Genomic DNA, 19,087 nt, shown 5'->3' with positions numbered 1-19,087 from the left:
CACATTTTGCGTGGCTGAATGACACAATCAGTGTGTCAGCGCGGACGTCCGATGGCGCCGATAACGGCCGACCACTTGCGAGTAAGTGACGATGTTTTTTCCATAGACTAAGGTTTTAGTTGAGTTGGTTGCGGCACTTTTTCTCAGAAAGTTTTAGACGTTTTTCTCAAGATTAACGATGAATGGTTGTTTGATTCGGAGAGCATTAGCAAAAGCAATATTAAACATGAGTTACTGTTGCACCACCTAACTTTGGCCGTAACTTTAACGATAACAGATGTTTTTTTGTATGGAGTTTGACAGATTTAACAGATTGTCAAAGTTAAAGTAAGATGGTGCAACCCAGCCTAAGCCGTTTAAAATTTTAACTTAAATTTCACCACACCCCGTAGTTTTACAGCTTCGTAGCAGCTCGTAGCGTGCTACGGTGTAGTTCCGTAGCGCCGTAGCTCGTAGCGACTCACATGATAAAATATCATGGTCAATATCAATAGAATCAATGGTGTATGTAAATAGAGATAAGTTCAGGTGAGAGATGAACCAGTTTATAGATGACTCTAAATTAGAGTGAGATCAGATACTATTGGTCAATTTAAATCTATCAGTTCCAGCACCAAATAAAATGAACACTGGCTTCCCTACTCTATGTGCCCATACACTGCGCCGTGAATGCCTCAATCAGATGGCGTATGGCGGACACGACTGACCGACCGATGGACACTGTAATGAGGGGGTTTTTGCCATGAACATTAACATTAAAGGCTATAAAACTTAACTGGTGACATTATATTGTTACTGAACAGTTCACCAAATAATTGACTTCTTCGAATTAAAACTTTGCACTTTTTGTTTCTATGTATGTGCTTAAAATATTCTCAACATCAAATAAATCGCATCTGCCGCGACGCGAACTTTAAAGATTTTCTACTGACACGATCATGGAGCCCTAACAATATTGGTGTTATTTGAAAGCCCAATATCCTTAAAGAAAAACACATTTAATCTATACTTATAATAAATCTGTAGAGAGGTTAATTCTGTACATGAAATATATTTTCAAAATAACTATCACNATTTTGCGAGGCTGAATGACTCAATCAGTGTGTCAGCGCGGACGACCGATGGCGCCGATAATGAAGCGGCCGACCACTTGCGAGTAAGTGACGATGTTTTTGCCATAGACTAAGGTTTTAGTTGAGTCAGTTGCGCCACTTTTTCTCAGAATATTTCAGACGTTTTTCTCAAGACCAACGATGAATGGTTGTTTGATTCGGAAAGCATTAGCAAAAGCAACATTAAAAGCCGTTTAAAATTGTAACATCAATTTCACCACGCCCCGTAGTTTTACAGCTTCGTAGCAGTTCGTAACGAGCTACGGCGTAGTTTCGTAGCGCCGTAGCTCGTAGCGACTCACATATCATGGTCAATATCAATAAAATCAATGGTTTATGTAAATAGAGATAAGTTCAGGTGAGAGATGACCCAGTTTATAGACGACTCTAAGCTAGAGTGAGATCAGATCCTATTGGTCAATTTAAAACTATCCAGTGAAGTTTCAACACCAAATAAAATGACCACTGGCTCCCCTACTCTATGTGCCCATACACTGCGCCGTGAATGCCTCAATCAGATGGCGTATGGCGGACACGACTGACCGACCGATGGACACTGTAATGAGGGGGTTTTTACCATGGACATTACATTAAGGTTATAAAACTTAACTGGTGTCATCATTTTGTTACTGAACAATTTACTGAATTTGACTTCTTGTGGTAGCTATTTAACTATTACGAGTATAATTAAGTAAGTACCTACTTGAAATTCTGTTGCACTATTTTGACCTTTCCTTGCATTGCTGTAAGTTATTTAAGTTAATAATGTATTAACTTTCTCCGCGTTATACCTACCTACCTGCCGAGGAATTAAAACTTGATTTTTTGTTTGTGTCTAACATATTTTATGTGTACATAGAATTATAGGTATATTTTTTTGATAATATTACCTTATAGTAACCTTCACAGAACAGAATTCTGTAGTTACTTCAGTGCGTATTTAAAAACGACTCAGTAAACTAAACGGCCAGTGCCTCTGCGATTTAGTGTTGACAGTGTCCACCGACTACCCAGTGGCGCTTCACAGGATCCGCTCCTGTTTGCAGACGGCTGCTTTGTGCAGCTCATAATCCGCCGCCGAGTTTGCACAATGCTTCGTGATTTGATCGAAATGTAAGTGCATCGATTGTGTTGGCGGATACGAAGCTGTGTTTTGGGAAATGCTGTTACATTTGCAACTAAATTTTGGGGGTTTGGACATGTATTACGTCATTGTGTGGTGCGAACACAGCGGTTACACCTGCTGAATACATTAATGGTCTATGTTATTCCGAATATCTGTTGCAGGAACCTATTGTAAATTCATTGGCCTGTGTCTATCACGATTTCTAAAATAGCCTAGGCATTTATATGGATACCTGTTACCGTTTCAGCAATGTAACTTCAATAATTACTCAAATAACCAGTGAATGCCTCGAAAAAGGAGCTCTAATGCACAATAAAACGATTCGTTTCGAAATCCCAAAATCGCATGTTTGAATAATTTATTGTCGGTCAAATAGTGAACACTGCGCGGTAGACCCGCTCACTCCTCTTGTTGGGAAGAATGCCTGGTAGGCATGACTCTATATTTTTATTAGGTTCAAAAATGTGGTATATTAGTTGGCACTATTATTTCTGGCTTGGTGTTAGGTACCAAGTGTGCATAGAGTTCATTAAGCTTTCCTGGTGAGGACTTGAAGGTATATCACCTTCTTCTTGAAGTTAAGTGGCGTTATTTACATGCAAGTCACAAAAATGCCTTAGGCGGTTATGGGTATTCGGGAATGGTATTCTTGTTACTTATATTCGATTATAAGTCTGTGAAATTTAGATGGATTTCAGTGGAATTCCAAATTCTTACTGAAATGTGTGTACCTACACAAAAAAATGTTAATGTGAGATCTGAAGCATTTTTCTTCTTACTTCATGGAATGACGTCATGCCTCTAGTGTCTAGACACCATCCACCCTAGTTAAAGTCTACTGGCACTAACTCAATTTTGCTCTCATCCTTTACCCACAATTTGGCCCAAATAATACAAAACGCGGTTTCCCCACAAAATATTAACCGGTGTAATTTTACCCGGTGCCCCACGGGGCTAGACGGGCCTGCCTCCAGACTACTTACTTTAATAGAATCAGCATTTAATAGGTTTGTGTTACAGATCGTAATAGTCGTATAAAGTTTTTATGGGGCAATTTCTACTTCTAAATTTTATTACCATTGACGTAAGACATTAATGACGTAAGACAGATAATAATTTTTAACCTTTCAGTGACATCAGGCCCTATCTATACTAATACAAAGCTGAAGTTTGTTTCTTTTTTGCTTGAACGCGGTAATCTCAGGAACTAAAGGTCCGATTTGAAAAATTCTTCTTTTTGTGTTGGATAGCCCATTTATCGAGGAAGGCATAGACTATACAAATAACATCAGCCATTAGGGGCGGAGCAACAAAGAAAAATATAGCAAAAACGGGAAATGTTATTCAAACCATTTTCACGTGTACGAAGTCGCGGGCACAGTCCATTATATTTACGTGCACTGAAGTGAAGTCCACTGTTAAAAAAGTTAGGTAATCTAATTTAAAGGCACCAATCATTTCAATCACATCGCTCATGCTTAGCAGTGGATGTCCTGTAGCTGAAATGATGATGGTGAATCATTTCAATTCCATCAATCATGTGACAACAAGTACCAAGCGTGGTCTATGCCCAAAATTGTCTGTCGGTCTGTCCCAGCGGGCCATGTTGTCGTAATATTTATGGCACTTCCATATTGCCGGTGGCCGTGCGAGAATTATGAAAGCTCATTCATACGTTTGCTAATTAATGAATAGTTGCAGATAATTAAGGACCTTTAATTAATGAACTATTACGAAATCCAAAATAGGGAGTATGGGTTTAAATGAGTAAATGGTAGTGTGCTTAATTTGTATTTGCACTGCTTGGAAACCTATACTTAATACTCAATTCTTTATTGCATTTCACAGTGTAGATATAAGGTCTTAATGAGTTATACTATATACTCACGTTAAGACTCGTGTCTTTCTCTTTTAGATTTTATACTTTCTAAATGGAACGCGAAAGTTTAAAATCAAGTAAACTTTGTATAGGAAGCGATGTGAACGTGAAGACTGAAACACATGGACATTTATCACGTCTGCGTCATCGCTAAATAATTAGTTTCTCGAAGTAATTCTGAACTACAATCTACGCAAACGTTCGCCTTTAAGTAGGTCATTGCGTTTGATACCGCGACTAATTGAGACCTCCCCCTCCCCCTCCAGTCGCAAAATACTTGGATCCGTCAGCTCACCGCAGACTCCAGTGGGGCTTTAAGAGATTGTCCCTTAGGCTGGAATAAGCATGTGCCAAGCAGTTATCGATATCGAGAAATCCTATTCATATTGGAACACAATTGCGTAGCCGGCATGACATAATAATATGAATGGCGTGTTCGTAACGTTTTATACAACTAGATAAGCGCTGCATCACATCACTTACCACACAAAATGGAAAAATTGCATGGGAAAGTAATGCCTTACTATCCTCTCGCTTTACTCTTGACAACTATTTATACTGTCATAAAGTTTCTGACGTCCGTTTAACCATAGAGGCAATTTCGAACGTCCAAAGCCAACCTGCGATACAAAGTCGGTAAAAACAAATGTCATAATAATTGTCATAATTAATAATTCATCGATAACATTTCAATCCTTGCCCCAAGCACGGCACTAGTGCGTCGCAACCGCAATAGGGTTACACAGTATACACAGGTTACGCTTGTTTTGATGAATTAACATCAAGTGGCACCCACGAGCTCCAAGATGTTCTGGCAAGTGTACACCCAGCCTACAAGGAAATTCAATTTAGGCCTTCCTGCATTGGCATAAGAACATGGACATAATTACTGACTGTACTTACAAACATTTTCACTTAGGAGTTTGCAAAGCTAAGGTGAGAATTGTTTTCGTAATGATGTCTCAACATCCCGAGAGCAAAGGCAGGGGTTTATGGAAAAGTTCTGAATTAAAAATAAAGCTTCAGAGCCCTAGGTTTAAGGTTGTTTTCGACAAAGACCTGTGGTTGCTCGAAAAGTTCGACTTGTGTTGTCACAGTTCACACCACAGAAGTTGAAACTGGTCGTAGTTGTTGTTATATTTTTGGGTAGATTATGTTTCTTCGTTTCGTTCGTTTTGATTTTTCTCGCCATAACAATCTTGCCTAAGACGTGTAAAGTGATGTATCATAAAGCAAACTTGCTCAGAACCCTAGGTTGCGTGTCTTGAACCAAAAACTTTTTATATTTTGTCCCGTCGCGTTGGCTGGCCAGTGTTTTGTATTGAACCATCAGTCTTTCTTCCCAAAACTCCCGGCAGGATTACCCCAACTTTGAGTAATTTCGTATGAATGACGTAAGCCGTCGCGGGAGTGTCATAAATATCACTAAACAGGGCCCCGCGGGGCTCTCTCGCCGATATTTTGCGGCGACGATACATCGTACGGGTTTATGTTTGTTCTTAAATCGTGGTGACTTTGTTTGGAACTGATAGTATAAAATTGTAGTCTGTCTAGTACTAGAATTTTTGTCCCAAATAAGTTCGTTCCTTCGTTCATTTCAGCTGAATGACGTCCACTGCTGGACAAAGGCCTCCCACAAGGAATTCCACAAAGATCGTTCCTGCGCCGCCCGCAGTCATGCACCTCCTGCGATCTTTACCAGATGACCCAAATAAGTAATTAATTTTAATTGAAAGTTTGCTCTCGATGTCGAGAGACTGGTTAAGGGTGTATTGGTGAGTAGCTGGTGCGTCGGTATGTTTTTGTTTGTTGTTGTTGTTGTTGTGCGCAACAGGGTTCATGGTGATCCAATCATCTATAATTATCTATACTAATCTATACTATCTATACTAATATTATAAATGCGAAAGTAACTCCGTCTGTCGGTCTGTCTGTCTGTCTATCTGTCTCGCTTACACGCCTAAACCACTGAACCGATTTTGATTTGAGTCCCGGGAAAGGACATAGGATAGTTTTTATCCCAGTTTTTGAAACAGGGACGCGCGCGATACAGTTTTTCTGTGACAGACAAAATTCCACGCGGGCGAAGCCGCGGGCGGAAAGCTAGTATTTAATAAATGTCGCTTTAAGACCCGTGTCTTTCGTAAGATCTGATGATTTCGTAAAAATAGACAAAAATAGTCGGCGTTTATTCGCGTTTGGCTTGTCTGGGTAAAAAAATATAATATCTACTTAGCGTCGTGTTTCAGTGATTTTCGCAAAACAAGCAAAGCAAAATTTCCCGTCTTATGGCTCACAATTCACGGTCTTTTCACAAACTGCTAATCCTATTACACACGCATAATATTCCCGCGACAATTACAGCGCCTGTTCTGTTCAGTGTTTTGTAAGCCGTGCGATTTGTCAGCTTCTTACTTTAAGCTCTTTTACAAGATACGATTTCAGAAACGGAACACTATTACAATGTTTCATTGTGTGTTTGTTTTTAAATGTATCTGTTATCTGTCAGCTGGTGTCTTCTTAGTATTTTAAGTCTATCAATTTCTTTGGCCTTTTTACTCACGCACTTAATTTACTTTTGTCACAAGAATTTCCTACACACCTACACAGAACTGTTTCACAAGTTTGATTTTCTTTAATTGAATTCCCCAAAAGTTTGGGTATGACCAAAAGAGTGGCACTTGTCGCTTTTGAACAAATCATTTACAAACTGGCTGAAAAGAAAAAGAAAAAACAAAAGAATCGCGCCGTTGATTCGCAAAATATAAAGTACCCGAGCATTCGCGAGTGAAAATTAATTCACGGCGCGTTCCAAAGTCGGTTTGTTCGCCGAGACTGACAACACTCGGTTGGGCGGGTCGGCGACCTTTGGTGACGTCACCTAACCTTCAGTTAGGGGTAGGAAGCATATTTGGAAACAGGACACGACTATTGAATCTTGGTTTTGATAAAAACGTGCCGTAAATCTTGATTCCCGTTCCGTTTGTATGAAATAGAAGTTCAAATATAACATTTCCTAGCAGTGAAAGAAAAATAACGTCATTTTATATAGTACTGACACATACATATAAAATAACAATCGAGCTCAACATTCACATAAAAATTCATAACCATAAAAATACAAAGTTAAATAAGATTGAATTGAATTTGACTTTTCGTTGTAGTACTAGAGCTTTTGTTTATTTTTACGTAGTGTTTCAATACGAGCAAATGATTATTTAGGGCGTTTCGTTTTCCTTTAAAAGCAATCTGAACAATTAATGTACAAAATGAACATGAATTTTTCGTATCCGAGCCAGAACGTCAGTGGAGTAATTAACGCCAACAATTGGATCGTCGCTTCTGACCCGAAATGGCTGGTACCTTTTATTCACCTTTGTCCACAGTACACATCCTTTGTACGGGTGTCCGCTGGACATTCCTTGTTCTAATTTAATAGCTGGTATTGTCTCTTAATGGAGAGGACACGACATACCAAAGATAGCGGCCAGCTAATTTTAGGATAGCTTCACTCTAAAATGTGTAGCACAGCACACTTTAAAAAAAGCTATTTTAACTAGCGAGTGTATACATACTACATTAAGAGTAACGTTAGTAGGAAGGGATAGCTTGGAGAAATTACTTGTCACTTCAACCTGAGGAAAGTTTAAATACTTTAATTGATAGAGATAGAGCAAATCAGACGACTCTATGAAATTAATTGTAATACTTTGTCTGTGCACTATTGAAAAACCTGTAAAACTGTGTAATTACGTCAGTTTTTATCTATGTTTTGACTCAGTTGCATGAATTGTGGAAAGCGCTGTGTTTAAATGCAAGAAGACTAAGTTTGAAATGTTTTATTAACTTAACTTCAAGAAGTTAAGTTCTTTAAGTCCGTTCTTGTATAATGAACTCATATTCTTGTTATAATTATTGCTGTCTTTCCCGAACACTGTATTCTGGCCTTTTCAAGGCGAGAGTGTACAGGGCAGATAATATGTACCATCCCAGACTCCATCTTACTAAACACCAGGTGCAATTGCGGTCAAATACCTGCCTGCTTAACCCTCGCTGTACGAGGTGGGGTGTGACACACCCCAGTCCTTTAAAAATAGCCACAATTTTAAAAATTTGCAAGTGCTGAATTTGAAATTCTCAGTAGCTGGAATTATGACACTGCTGCTTCGATCAGCGTTGCAAAATCAGCTCAGCGGTAACTACCAACTGAGTTACATGCCTTTAAAGTGCGTGTGGGTGTCACACACCCCACCTGGTACGGGACGTTGTTAAAAAGTTTAAAAAAAAATCTAACAGTTTTGGTGTAATTAATATATTTTTAGCTTTGTCAATTGAATAATATTCAATACAAATATTATTTTTCGTGATTTTTACGGTATCTGAAATTTTCAAGCACTTTTAGTCAAATGAGATAACTTTTAGTGCGAATCTGGAAGTTTAGTACTGAGATCCGAAGATGTATGTGAACATACACTTGTGGGCTACAATTTATACTTGGTGATACAATTTATGGGCTACTGAAATGGAATAACATATTTTATAAATAAATAAAATTGTTACGCTCCCATTTTATGCATTGAGCATACTTATTTTCTTTCATCAGATTTNGCGGATTGAGGACACTAATCGCCTTAATGTACAAAAATGAACATGAATTTTTCGTATCCGAGCGAGAACGTCAGTGGAGTAATTAACGCCAACAATTGAATCGTCGCTTCTGACCCGAAATGGCTGGTACCTTTTATTCACCTTTGTCCACAGTACACACCCTTTGTACGAGTGTCCGCTGGACATTCCTTGTTCTAATTTAATAGCTGGTATTGTCTCTTAATGGAGAGGACACGACATACCAAAGATAGCGGCCAGCTAATTTTAGGATAGCTTCACTCTAAAATGTGTAGCACAACACAATACACTTTAAAAAAAGCTATTTTAACTAGCAAGTGTTATGTTACGGTTAATGTGATAAATTGAAAATTATTAATAACTAGCTTTCCGCCCGCGGCTTCGCCCGCGTGGATTTTTGTCTGTCACAGAAAAACTTTATCGCGCGCGTCCCTGTTTCAAAAACCGGGATAAAAACTATCCTATGTTCTTTCCCGGGACTCAAACTATCTCTATGCCAAATTTCATCAAAATCAGTTGCGGGGTTTAAGCGGGAAAGCGTAACAGACAGACAGACAGACAGACAGACAGACAGACAGAGTTACTTTCGCATTTATAATATTAGTTGGGATAACCGGTTATTATGAATAATTACCGACAGTCGCGGTAAAAGTAATAAATTAATCACATTTAACAGTGATTATTTAATAATTCAACCTTAGTACTAACAAATTTCATAAAAGAGAACAACATCTTGTGTACGTGCTCGTGTACAGCCAAACTTTTGAACGTTTTGATATCATAATGTCTATACTTATAATAAATCTGTAGAGGTCAATTCTGTACATGAAATATAGATTCAAAATAACTATCAGGGGGTGATTAGTGATCAATACTGATGCCAAAAATGCAATCAGTAAAATTTTTGTCTGTCTGTCTGTCTGTCTGTCTGTATGTTCCTTATAGAAACAAAAACTACTCGACGGATTTTAACAAAACTTAATACAATTATTCTTCATACTCCTGGGCAGGTTATAGTATACTTAGGAATTCCCACGGCAACCGGAATTAGAGGGAAAATCCTTTTGGATGAAAAATCTAAACCGCTTAAGTGCAAATAAAAAGTTTTCTATTCTATTCTATTCTTAAGTTAGACGCTTCAAATTTGGCATGCAGGTACCTTAGTAAACTTACGAGTACGGGAGTTAGCGGGAAAAAACATTTGTATGAAAGAATCTAAATTGCGTATGATAGACGCTTGAAATTTGGCATGCAGGTACCTTAGTAAACTTAAAGCTTAGATACAACAGGATATTGCAAAATACCCACGGGAACGGGAGTTAGCAGGAAAATACTTTTATATGAAAAAATCTAAACCGCGTAAGTTAGACGCTTGATATTTGGCATGCAGGTACCTTAGTATACTTAAAGCTTAGTTACAACAGGATATTACAAAATTCCCACGGGAACGGAGTTAGCGGGAAAAAACATTTGTATGAAAAAATCTAAACCGGGTAAGACAGATAAAGGGGGTAAAACGGGATCCACGCGTACGAAGTCGCGGGCGGCCGCTAGTATTAATATAATTTGGCATAATGAGTTTGGAATGTTTCTTGCATAATATTACTTTTCCATGATACCTATAACATAAAGTTTTGATTTAATGTGAAAAATAGGTTAAGGTGCGGCGGGGGTGGCCCTTGGGCCACCCCTAAGCCGCCTATTTAGTTTTATATACACATAAATGACCTCATATTAATCACATTTACCAAATCATGCGGTAATTATTCATAATAACCGGCGATTATTCATAATTTTCACATTTATCACTTTGACCGTAACATATACATACATTAAGTAAGAGTAACGTAAGTAGGAAGGGATAGCTTGGAGAAATTACTTGTCACTTCAACCTGAGGAAAGTTTAAATACTTTAATTGATAGAGATAGAGCAAATCAGACGACTCTATGAAATTAATTGTAATACTTTGTCTGTGCAATATTAAAAAACTTTTTAACTTTGTGTTTATTACTAAGTTTTGACTCAGTTGCATGAATTGTGGAAATCGCTGTGTTTAAATGCAAGAAGAACTAAGTTTGAAGTGTTTTATTTACTTAACTTCAACAAGTTAAGTTCTTTAAGTCCGTTCTTGTATAATGTACTTAAATTGTTGTTATATTACTATCTTTCCTGAACACTATATTTGGCCCTTTGTAAGGCGAGAGTGTACAGGGCAAATACGAGTATGTATGTACCTACCATCCTAGACTGCATTTCACTAAAAACACTAGGTGCGATTGCGGTCAAATACCTGCCTTGTTATGCATAAAAAACACAAATTTTGTTTTAATTGTACCTGCTTCTTGTAAATTAGCTGTGTAGTTTGAGTACAATACATGACTAACAGTAATTAAAGTCACTCTGTAACAGAGTAACGGTTACTACGTCTTCGGGTTCGGTGACGCTGAACACGACAGCGTAATTAGCAATGAATGGAAATTATGTTTGCTCCGGTTAATACATTTTGTCTCAAATGATGTGCGTACAAATGAAGTTGGTAGGTAATTAGTTGAAATACAATCAAAACACAGTAACACGCAAATTATTTTATGACGAGGCTTGGTATGTGACTTTGCCCGCGTGGTTATAAGTCTGTCACAGAAGGTATTTAGGATTGACCGCGTGTTCTCCTTTAAAAAATACCTGGGTCTCAATCTATCTCTGTATGATTTTTTATCAAAATTGGTTCAGTTTAAGCGTGAAAAGGTAAAAGACAGAAAATTATTACTAGAAATGCGGATTGATTTATACAATTTTGCTACAGCATTTTCTGTTGAATCGTATAATTCAATTTCACAAGATGGCAGTCCTGAGCTTGATGTTCTGCAGTTCGTAACACTACGAGCAAGAGTGGTTGCACATCCTGATCCTGTCCCAAATTGAACAGGAAAAGTTTTGGCATTTGGCTGAACTTGCTCTCTAAGCAAGCGTTATCTTTCTAGCTACTGGATCCAACCGAAATACGAGTAAAAAGATATGTGACTGTCCACTCACATTCTTACAAGTTTTAATTATAAGATTGTTTGCTTTTTTACAAGCTTTTTATTACTTTCACATGTCTGGTGTCTGTCGTCAAATCTTGCAACTTANACGACGGTATTTGGCCCGGAACAATTATAATGCCGATACCATAAGCACAGATCAAGACCTGGCTGCGCTCCAAAATAGAAAAATAACACCACACAGAATGGAAAGATTGTGAAAGATGTAGGCAAACAAAAGATGCAGTTGTGGATATTATATTAAATAAACACCTACACAGTATAGCTGTACAGACAGCCTGCTGTGCAGAAGATGCATGGAGGCAGAAGAAAAACCACAGCACGTGCACAAGGAGTGCAGAAGCGTAGCAGATCAACAGGCTCAAATTCTCCAATCACCAGGGTCGCTGCAGAAGGCCTGTAGAGACCTAGATAGGCTGCTGCTACCTGGGGGGATCTGGAGCGGTTGGAATAGGAAGATCAAATAGCGCACAATGGTCTAATCAAAAGGTTAAGTGCAATATTCGATTGCCCTGCAAAACTAACTACGTAAGTCCTTATGAATGGATACTATGTATAAAGTAAATAATTATGTAAATGGCATGTGTTGCTGGACTTTATCTGCTTAGCTCGCAAGTATAACATGTCTTGTTAATCATGTCTCTATTGATTTAAGAAGATTCCCGTCTTAGGCAGTTCGATTTTTTCAAGTTATTTATGATTTAAGAAGAGGCTGACAAGGGTGGCTAAATATCTTGCGCTGCTTCTTCTCAGCACTGACCTATTTATGTCCCAAAATAAAAGTAGGGTTCAAGTGATACTAGGACGTGTTAAAGGGCTTTTTAAAAGCCTCTTTGTTGAAAACAAATGCATTTTATGCCATGACGGCTTGGACAATCTCAATCAGTCGCGCGGTGGCGCTTACGGAGGTCGGACGCGTGTCAGTTTTTTGGGCGTGACAGTTCGCGATTTGTCAATATTTTTGACAACAATGACTTTGATGAGTCACAGTATAATAATATCAGTTACTGGAGAAAGCTAACATTTTTGATAATTAAGAATTATGAATTTTGTCTACCTATTGAAATTTAAATCGTTGGCATCCTTTTAAAATAAGACTCTACTCATGATACATAGTACATTCCTCAAATATGAGACAAAACCAATGAGTTAAAATTACATTTTAATAGTACCTACATACAATCGTCTTACACTCTTTAGAAGAGCACACTGACACAAATAAATAATAAAAAATTAGGTCAAACATAAGGGCAGCTGCACGTCACTGAAAGACGATTCTGTTTACTCTGGGCTGGAGAACATGAATCCTTGCTTACAGATGCAGATGTAAATAGAGTTATAACTGGACAAATTTTACATGAAATGTTTTAACAGAAATCAGTTAAAAGACACATACATGGAATACCAATAAGGTTGCGGAGGGTAAGCTACCTATTATAAACTAGCGGCCGCTCGCGATTTTGTTCGCGTGGACCTCGTTAGATATGATGTTTTACCTCGTTTTACCCATGTTGATAGATGGCGTTTCACGGCTTTCTCCGAATGAATATTTACGAACGCCATACCGTAGTTTGTCCAGTGCTGTAGATTTTAACCAATGACGATAGATGGCGCTTTTTAGACACGTCTTATTTATTTATTGAAAATTTACCACATATCGTCATAATGTTAATCTGGGTTATAAACAATAATACTGTAAAGTAGTTTTTGCGTGAAAGAGTAACAAACATCCAGACATCATGACATCCAGACATATTAGTAGGATATTTCACAATCCAAACTAATATTTACTATTTAGCATTTACTTACAGTAAATATTAGTTTAGATTATGAAATATTTAAAATAAAAAAAAGAATAAAACAAAAAAGGGTTACAAATTACCTGTCTATATCTAATATTTTAAAGAGATAAAGTTTGTGTGTTTGTATATTTGTTAAATTGTAAGGGGTAATCTCGGGATCTACTGATCCGATTTTAAAAAATCTTTCACCAATAGAAAGCCACATTATATCTGAGTGTAATAGGTTATATAAAAACCGAAAAATTCCACACGGGCGAAGCGGCGGGCGGAAAGCTAGTTTATTTATAATTATGTAAGAGCATAATTATTTAAGTCGAAGTCAAACATTCTTTATTTGTGTGGATCTATATTAACGAGAGATTACAAGGCGTCAAATATTTCAAGAAAAAAAATTAAAAACTATTATAAAGCTATATTTTGCTCTCATGGAGCCTTTACCTACTCTGAGAAATTAAGACTTAGAGAAGAAACTAATAATAAAACTATTTAACTGTCCTGCAATGAAAAGCTTGATCGGGTACAACACCTCAAGTTATTTCAGAACTTAATTTCATTAAAAGACTCCGAATATCAAATCGCTTAGGTATCTAAAGTCAAACGATTCTGAAATGTCAAGTGGCATAAAGTTGGGACTAATGAATAACCCATTAAGATAGTAGCGCCCTCCTGTCAATGACATACCTGGAACGATTGTATTGTATTGGTATTATTGGACAACTAATAAAAATGCTTTGTCCTAAATGACTGACGGATATCGTAGAGACCTGAAAGTTGGAAGGTGTGTTCTTTGTATGACGTAGGCATCTCATAAGAAAAGTTTTTCCGAAATGGGGTCATGAAATGAAGGGGGTGAAAAAAGGGGGCAGAGTTTCTATGGGACAAAGTGATTCCTTGGTTCAATCTACTTGAAATTTAGCTTAATAATTCCTTAATATAATTCATGAAAGACGTGTGGAACGGGTAGAAAGTAATTTTTGCAGTCATTTTCTTCGAAGTTGATATTTTATCAATACTAATTAGTGTCTTTGATTTAATTACTTTTTATTTTTACAAGTGTTTGAAAACTCCATGTCAGATTGTGTTCAATGTCAAGTGAAATCTCAAATTGAAATGTCTCAATCTCAATGAGGAGACTCTGTATTTATTCTTAGAATTCCCCTAACACCGTCAAATTACCCTTTCGAATTCAAGACAGTGCAGTTTCCCATCAGTCTGCTTCGTAATGACTATAAACAAAGCTCAAAGTCAAACTCTAGGGACCTCTGCTTAAATTCGACGTAATTATGAAATTCTTTAAGCCGGCGCAGAACTTCCAGAAGGTCGGGCGACGCCACGGCCACTTTGAACCGTGTTTACTTCTGCAGTTATATTTTATATTTATTCGATTCTAGAATATATTCCCAAAAAGTCTGAAAGGTGTTTTAACTTGTATCACTTGGATGTGATTTGTATTAGAAAGTGTTGTGAGTGTGACGCTTGAAGGGAAGGAAGTCAACCTAGCCTAACCAACTGCGTATTTCTATACTGTGTAGCTGGAAATTGTGGCGGGAGCTCTTTGGCGCGCTGTCTTCGGCGAAAAATTGCGCGCGCAGATTTTGACAGCGCGAAATACCTACTTTAGCAGAAATACCAAGCCTTAATACATTTTGTCTCAAATGATGTGCGTACAAATGAAGTTGGTAGGTAATTAGTTGAAATAACAATCAAATCGTAGACATAATATTTTATGACTAGGCTTGGCATGCGACTTTGCCCGCGTGGTTTTAAGTCTGTCACAGAAGGTATTTAGGATTGACCGCGTGTTCTCCTTTAAAAAATACCTGGGTCTCAATCTATCTCTGTATCAATTTTCATCAAAATTGGTTCAGTTTAAGCGTAAGACAGAATTACTAGAAGTGCGGATTTATACAAGTTTTCTACAGTATTTTCTGTTGAATCGTATAATTCAATTTTCAAAGATGGCAGTCCTGAGCTTGATGTTCTGCAGTTCGTAACACTACGAGCAAGAGTGGTTGCACATCCTGATCCTGTCCCAAATTGAACAGGAAAAGTTTTGTCATTTGGCTGAACTTGCTCTCTAAGCAAGCGTTATCTTTCTAGCTACTGGATCCAACCGAAATACGAGTAAAAAGATATGTTACTGTCCACTCACATTCTTACAAGTTTTAATTAGAAGATTGTTTCCTTTTTTTAAGAACGTATTTGCAATTCACTGAGAACTGGAGGCAGAAATATTCGTAACCTAGTTTGGCAGCCGTTGGACCATGAAACTCCATCCTTTCCCATGAGGAATTATTACAAAATATTTATTTCCATGCCGTAGAGCGAAAGCCATCGCGCCCTATTGAGAATGCGTGAAGGGCGCGCCGTTCAATTCATAACAAATGGTGTGAGAGAAAATTATTATTCGTTTCTTAGCTCGTTTCGTCGTATCTAGATTTAGTAACAACAAACATTATAGGATAGTTCTTCTCAGCTTAAGTCTACATAAATAATCCTCAAGCTATGATATGGCTTAATAATGTAAAGACGTATAAAGTGATTTCATATACAGGGTGGCCCAGAAGAAAGTTCACTTTTGAAAATGTAAGGAAATGAAAACTGTAAATTTTTGTAGAACTTTAACCATTGTAATTTAAAGGAAATTTATTTTTAAATTTACCTTCTTTTTTAAATTTCATCGTACTTGTGATTTCCTTGACGTTTACAACATTCAGTCAACATACATAAAAAATTTTGGAAAACTTTCGTAAGAGTTACCTTGAAATGGATTCAGGATGGATGAATGCTGCAGAGTTTTTGTATTTTTAGAGTATACTCTGCTCATAATGTAACCTCACAAAAAGAAGTCTGCTGGAATGAGATTAGGGCTTCTTAGTGGCAACGAGATTTCACCCCTGCTTAATTGGTTTGTTGCATCGAAAGAACGATTAATTTTTGAGAGCGCTATACTGGCATGCTGAAAAGCTTTTTGATTTCAAAGTGGCAAGATTCGCAAGGCTATGACAGGAGCACTTGGTTTCATCAAGATTGGGCTACGTGTTACACTTCAAATGAGAGCATTTAGATGCTAAGAGACATGTTCCCACAAAAAAAATTTTTTAGGCAGGGGTGACATCTCCTGGCCTCCAGGAAACCCTGATCTCACTCCAGAAATTTCCTTTTTCTGGTGTTACCTTGAGAATAGAGTATACTTTTATAATCCAACAACCATGCAGCCACTGAAGCTGAAAATTCGGCAAAAAATGGAAAATAGGTTTCGAGGTAATTCTAACGAACGCATTTCAAGATTTTGATGTATGTTGATCGGATGTTGTAAGCGTCAAGGAAATCTCCTGGACGATGTAATTTAATAAAGGTAAATTTAAAAATAAATTTCATTTAATTTTCTTTGAATTGTAATGAATAAAGTTCTACAAAATTACACAGAATTTTTTTCCTTCAATTTTCAAAAGTGAATTTCTTACAATTTTAAAGCCTAATGCAAAAAACTAACTTCAACAATTGTCACGCATAGACATTAAAATTCATATGAAACTATAATGAAAAACTGTTCACCAACAGCTCACGTAATTTTCATCATAGTATTAGATCACTACAGAATTCACTTACATCGTGTAACTCGAATAAACCGTGTTGTGAATAAGAACACGCGATAAGTAGACAAAATATTGTCCCAGTAACATATTGACTACACGTCGCTGGAAATTCACTATTCCACACTCAGTGAATTACGTAACACTGAAAACACAATTTTGCGGGCGTCCCGAACGTGATAATTTATAAGATAATTTTAACGCCCCAGGCTTTTGTTCGGTAGTTGAGAGGCAATGGTTTTTTGATGCAGTGGGCTCTCTACCTAATGCAAAAGGGACTCATGTTCTCGTGTTTTCAAATTCTTAACTTTTTTGTATTTTGTGTGAATGTTCCTACACCTTCTTGGCTGGATTCCGTCCTGAAACTGCGATTATTTTAACAGAACTTTGCCCTAATTATCTTTCTGCAGAGACTTTGTTCTTATTGGAAATAATATTAGTCATTTTATCAAAATAGATCGTTTCATTGATTGATCTCCTTATCAAAAGTGAGGCTACTGCTTCATCGTCCATTAGTATGTTTGGCTGTTCACGTGAATAAACTTAAACTTGATATATTGGAGTAATATTGTGTGTGTTACGGCCTTATTAGCCGTTACGGGAACAAGGATTTGATGAGATTTCATACACACGCAATTAAGGCCTGTATAGGCGTTTAATTTGGGTAAACTTTACGTAATATGTACTATGTAAACCGTTTTGAACGGGACCATCCATAATATCGTCATCATCATCATCATCATAATCATCATTTCAGCCATAGGACGTCTACTGCTGAACATAGGCCTCCCCCAATGCTTTCCATGTTGATCGATTGGTAGCGGCCTGCGTCCAGCGCTTCCCCGCTACCTTAACGATGTCGTTGGTCCACCTTGTAGGTGGACGTCCCACGCTGCATAATATATCCATTCCAAATAAAACTTCTATCGACTAGTCTTAATAAGTAGCACAAAAAACTCAAACCTTCATCAATATCCGAACTTTATCAGAAAGAATACAATGAGACCTCACACCCAAACGCTCATGGGTAAAACAATACCTTTATACACACACCTTCAAAATCATTTGGATACCTAAAACAAGTAAGATAACTCACACTATCTGATAAATGTTTGTCAACTACCCATCGCGAACAAAGCGGCCGGCTTGAGACTATTTGACAAGAAAAGAAAACCTTCAGTAGTTGAATTGCCTCAGAATATCGAAGCTCTTAATTTTATCCGTCCTCCAACAGAACTAGACCTTCAATTCTTTTCCTCCAACTTATAATCTAGCCTCAGCTAGTGGTGATACTCTACGACGATTTCAAGATCTATTTATCGATATCCTTTCGAGAAATAGGACAAAAATACATTTAGTATAATACCTACTAAGTAAGTTAGGTAAAAACTTTGGAATCGTTATATTAATGTAGTGAAGTATCTAAAAGCTAGCAACTCCATTTTCTAGACAGGAAAGAGCTACACGTAGTAAAAATAACGCTGATAAGATCTAGAAAGGATATTCAATTATTATGAATTTTTACTACGAGTATTACTCGTATTATCCCACTACTTTCAGTATTCATTGTCTGTGCTGAAAATTGACAAGTTTCAGCACAGACTTACAGTAAAATGCCCCAAAACGCGCTACTTACTATGACTTCCTGCATCCTTATTACCAACATTTATGGAAGGTATGTAAAAATAAAATATGCAATGTTTAATGATGAGTGTGACTCAAAACGTGTGACTTGATTCATTGGTTGATTTACCGATTTGAGATGTTCCATCGGGAATCGATACTCGATTTTTCCACACCATCGGCCCACCCCTGACTCGCCCTTCGATCTCCGTAATGTGATTGTCTCAGGAATAATTCGACACGACCCCAGTTACTCGGGTGGGGGTTCGCTCGCAAATCGT

This window comes from Ostrinia furnacalis, unplaced genomic scaffold (genome assembly GCF_004193835.3).
Source record: "Ostrinia furnacalis isolate ACB-3 unplaced genomic scaffold, ASM419383v2 OfSCF1490, whole genome shotgun sequence".
NCBI classification, from domain to species: Eukaryota; Metazoa; Arthropoda; class Insecta; order Lepidoptera; family Crambidae; genus Ostrinia; species Ostrinia furnacalis.
This window is presented reverse-complemented; position numbering follows the sequence as displayed.